We start from the raw sequence: 5,345 nt of genomic DNA on the forward strand, positions 1-5,345 counted from the left end.
AACAAAGCACGCATTCCTTGACCGGGGATAGAACCCGTGTCACGGCGGCGAGAGAGCCAAATGCTGGCTACTAGACGACAAGGGAAGGCAGAAGGCGGCCTTGCATTTATTCAGAATGAAAACACTTTTGCCTTTTCATTTCTGATCAGTCTTGCTGCAGATTAGGTCCTCCTTGCCTTCTGCTTTCACAGAGTGGGAAGAGACCGTTCGGCCCATCGTACATTGCAGCTCATCGGACATCCATGTATTCCAGTCCCAGTTTCTAGTTTTGGCTCAAAATATTATCCAAAAGCAACATTTAATTTGAATACACACTGATCCAATCACTGCAGCTCGAAAGAACCTAAGAAAATAGCAACTGACAACATGCAATTGGCTGAACTAACACGTTGCACTCGAGACATGCAGGATGTAAAACTACAATCGCCTGATTCAATGTCAGATGTTTTATCTATTGCTTCACTAGCCGGATGCACACACGCACACGCTGGACACCTTTCCATATGTGATGTAAACATGGAGATCAGGGAAACAACATTCATAAGGTGATCAACCAGCAAAGATAATCCACTTTGTGTAACAGGGCCTTTCAATGGCAAAGCAAATACATTTGTCCTCAGGTACCTGCTTCTGTGTCGCCTGTTCTTCTGCTGGACGTCTCCAGCATTTTATTCACAGTCATTACGCTATCTTATGATGCACTCCACTGGAATGTACTTTCATACTTGGATTTAGTGTCACTTCCAGTAAAGGTCCTGAACAAATTCAGCGAGAATCCTCTGGTCATTTCCGACAAGGAATTTGGAATCAGACGATTTGAATCAAGGCTTTATTTGTGCCCCCCCCCCCCCCCCCCATCACCGCAGATCAACGCCTCAAAACGAGCCGCTGTTAGTATCAAACTGTTCTGTACCTTCCTGCAGTAAATCAGGTTAGCACAGCTCCACTTTCTTCACATTGAAACCAGGGCGGCAATATGAATAGTTTGGAAACTTAGAGAGAGAAACATTGCTGCTGAAGAAGATGATGACGTGAAGATCATACACAGAGTCTGGACAGATCAGGTCACAAGTGTTACTGTCAGCTGCAGTAGGGTCACTGGTTCGGAGTCTGAGTTTGTAATGCCCAGACCGGGATACAATTCCCAGTCAGGAAATGAAGATATATTTCTCTTCTTGTGAATTATCTTATTGAAAACTAACTCCTGCTTCCTCACAGAACACAGACCCAGACCAACCCAGTGATTGTTTGCATCTATCTAGAAGGACAATAGCAACAGACACACGAGAGAACTGTAACCACAAATCACCCATCTCGGATCTCACCTTTCTGAGTTGGAAATATCTCGCTGCTCCGACAGTGCTTTTGGTTCTAGATCCTGGAATGGAATTGAATGGCGTCCTACGCCACGAATGAGTTTCGAACAGGGTGGTTAGATTCCCTATCGCTTGGAAACAGGCCCATCGGCCCCACACTATCCCTCCAGAGAGTAACCCACACAGACCCAATTCCTTTTGGCTAATGCACCAAACAATTTTGGCAATTATGCTTAGGAGGTCTACTCTCAAACTATCTCCGAATGTCAGACTTTTCACACAGCAGAAATGGAAAATAAGGGATATTGATAGACAGAGAGTGGGGGCATGTGGAAGAGAGTGAGGTTGATACGCAGAGGAAATGATAGACGAGTAGAGACGCGTATTGAGGGCGAGCCTGAAAATAGAAACTTTCCATTTAAAATGGGTGCTCACTGACAGAAAGGGGAATAAAAAAGAACAATTGAAGGCCAGCGTTTCACCAGCTCAAGGCAACGGAATAGAAACTCTCCATTTAAAATGGGTGCTCACTGACAGAAAGGGGAATAAAAAAGAACAATTGAAGGCCAGCGTTTCAGCAGCTCAAGGCAACGGAATCAGCATTACAACCAGAAAAGTCGGTTGACATTCAGAATGTTGACATTTCGCGACTAATGTAATATTCTGATAAATATGCTGATTTGCTAAGTAAAACAGACAATTACTCTAGCATTAAAACAATAAAATGCATAACTAGTCTGGTTCTGTCAATCTGAAACATTAAACCTGTTTCTCTCCACAGATGCTGCCACGTTGGTACATGATGGGTATTGGGTGTTGTGTTCTGGGGAGTTTTGTCTGAGTGAGGCTGTCGGTTTATGTGTCTGTTGTAACCCAGTGTGTTCAGAGGAGTCTGACTGTCAGTTCCCAGCAATTTATTTTAATAAAGGGGAGTATGCTTTTCAAATTGCCTCGTTGTGAACTTCGTGTGTGCCAGACATCTGGGAATGAAATCGGGGGGATATCCATTCTTGGCAAAGATATTGTGTGACAGTCCCGAATTGTCACGGACCAGCTGTCCCGAGTAGTAATCCGTCCAGACGGCAAGGTTTGGTGAGAACTGCACAATTGTAATATGACAGGGCTAACAGAAGGCAGAGAGAGAATTTCTAGAAGCAGGGCACTCATCCGCGGATTCCATCAATAAACAGATTCATCTGGACCCAGTCTGTAACCCCAAAAACCGGAAGGAGCGGGAATGAAACCAAATCAATTCCAACTGCCCCAGGACAGCAGCGCTTCACAACAGACTCTGCAGCCCTGAGGATGTCACCCAGAAATGTGAGGAAAATGCTGCAAACCATCTTCCCAGCTCCGCCAAACACGCTGCAGTATGTTTGGAAGCACGGTTTGGAATTGTCTCGCTGCCGTTTGTGTGAGCAGTACATGACATAGACGAATCGCACTCCCTCAAGGTCAGCATGCCAGTGTGTCTGCCAATGGTTCCGCCTTTTCTGTTTTGCTTCTGTTCCACGCTAAGAGCTGTCAGTTTTTGGATTCGCTGGAGTGCTGAGGGGGTAACACAATTTGTGTGGTATTTTTCTTCAGCCAAACTCCACTCTCCCGGAAAAATAGCCAAACGCGCTGAGTAACAAATAGCAAGCGTTTTTTTTATCAAATGGTCTATTCAAGCTGGTGTCAGCTTTTGGAGCGTCTCAGAGTTGCCAAGCACGGAAACAGACCCTGCTATCTAACTTGCCACTGCTAAACAGATAACCGAAATTAATCTAACCAATATTTGCCAAAATTTGTCCCTTATCTCTCCGAACCCTTTCAGCTGCCTTTGAAATGTTGTGAGCGCACCAGTCTCTGCCCCTAAATATGACAATTCATTCTGTACACACGGAAATGTCTGTGTTCAAAACAAGTGTCCCTCACATCCCCTTTAAATATTACTGTTCTCACATTAAACCAATGTTATCTCGCATTGAACTCAAGTACCTTGTGAAAAATTACTCCCTGACTCTTTTCTCTGTCCGTCTCCCTCATGTCCTTATAAAATTCTGTAAGGCCATTCCTCAGCCCTGAAGCTCCAGGGAAAACTGCCGAAGCCAATTCAGCTTCGTGCTATTGTCCAAACAGTGCAAACCTTGCAAACCCTTTCAAATACTTTCGAAATTGTTCCACGTTCGTTACTGAATGCGCGATCTGTCAGTGCCTGAAGTGAAGCGATGCTGAAACGCTAGTAATGAGATTTTGGCGGTCTGCGCCTCTGTGGTACTGTGGCCGAGTGGTCTAAGGCGCTGGATTTAAGCTCCAGTCTCTAACGAGTCGTGGGTTCGGATACCAGCGGTTGCTCCACTGCAAACAGCTGAACAAAGCAGAACCTCTGTAGGCTGTCTGCGTTTTCGTTGTTGTGTTTGCCGCTGCTCAGGTCAACTGAGTCTGAAAACAGTGTGAGTCCTTGCTGTCGGACTCTCCTCAGCAGATAGGATTCCTTACACTCGAAACTGGAATGATTGGGTTTCCTTCGGGAATTTCCCAATTGATTTACCGTCTGCCAGAGAGACTGGGAATCACTCCAGAGACATAAAGATGAGGATAAAAATATGAAAATATTTATATTGAGTCTTAAATCCAGAGACAAGTGTTAAATAGATAATAATGTTCTGAAGGAATAATAGCTGAGAAATGGAAAGTGTGAATGATGACATTTGTGATTGGGAGGAATGAACTGGATCCTTGCAAATTGCAATGCCGGGTGAAATATGCTCAGTATGAAATCACACACTCATCAATCGTGAGCCAGGCCCAGCTACTTTAGTCGGTAGAGCATAAGATGCTTCATCTCAGGGCCGTAGGTTCCAGCCTCACGATGGGCCCTTTCCCTCCTTTAAAGAAATCCAGCTCTCTGCTCCACTTGCAGTATTGCAACCCAGTGTAGGGGTTGGTTTGGACACGTCGATCCGACTGTGTTTGATCACACCTCGGTTTCTGAGTGAAAGCTGTCTCCACTTGCCCATAAGATGGAATCCTATCTGCTGACGAGACAGAGTCCTCACAGTCAACACTTTCTCTATTCTCCCTGCCAACAACTTTTCCCACTTCTTATTTGCGAGACAGGAGTTTTGTTTATGAAACGTTCCAAGCACAGGAACAATCCTCTGAAGCCGTGTCCAATTTAAAGTGGAATGGTTGTCCCTTTCACACGGGAAGAGCCGTTCCTGGGGAAGGATTTTCCATGTGCTGTGTCCCAGGGCTGAGCAGGAAGCCGCTGATTGAAGCTGCAGTAGCCGCTTTCTGTTGGCAGCGGGGCCTTGGAGAGATTGGGGCCACATCCAGCTGCAGACTCGGGTGGGTTCTCGTGGTTGCAGTGTCGGGACATGGTTGGTCTCAATGATTGAACTGAAATAATTGAGGCTCGGTGCAAAGGTCGGGCTCGAACCACCAAACTTTCAGACAAATGAGCTGACTATTTGAGATACAGAAACTGGCCATGCAGATCTCCGAAAGCAGAGGGATTGAGGAGAGTCCGACAGCAAGGACTCACACTGTTTTCAGAGTCAGTCCGGAGCAGCTGCAAACACACAGGGCGTGCTCAGCTTCTGCTTATGTTCAACTGGGCAGTAGAACATCAGTTATCTTGGTAGCGGTGGGATTCGAACCCACGACTCGATAGAGACTGGAGCTTAAATCCAGCGCCTGACACCACTCGGCCACGCAACCTTACAGATTACAGAAACAGAATGTCAAAATTGTCATTACTAGTGTTTCAGCATCGCTTCACTTCAGGCACTAACAGATCGCGCATTGAATAATGAACGTGGTGCAATTTCGAAAGTATTTGAAAGGGTTTCCAAGGTTTGCACTGTTTGGACAATAGCACGAAGCTGAATAGACTTCGACAGTTTTCCCTGGAGCTTCAGGGCTGAGGAATGGCCTTACAGAATTTTATAAAGTCATGAGGCAGACGGACAGAGAAAAGAGTCAGGGAGTATTTTTTCACAAGGCACATGAGTTCAAAGCGAGATAACATTGGTTAAATGTGAG

At 45.6% G+C, this 5,345-nt stretch overlaps 1 non-coding gene across 1 annotated transcript; it reads right to left on the reverse strand.

Moving 5' to 3' along the window:
- Positions 1-4,939: 4,939 nt before the first annotated feature.
- On the reverse strand, positions 4,940-5,021 carry trnal-uaa (transfer RNA leucine (anticodon UAA)). The gene has a single exon. It is a non-coding gene; the product is annotated as a tRNA-Leu (tRNA).
- Positions 5,022-5,345: the final 324 nt, after the last annotated feature.

Source organism: Chiloscyllium punctatum, unplaced genomic scaffold (genome assembly GCF_047496795.1).
Source record: "Chiloscyllium punctatum isolate Juve2018m unplaced genomic scaffold, sChiPun1.3 scaffold_123, whole genome shotgun sequence".
NCBI lineage: Eukaryota > Metazoa > Chordata > Chondrichthyes > Orectolobiformes > Hemiscylliidae > Chiloscyllium > Chiloscyllium punctatum.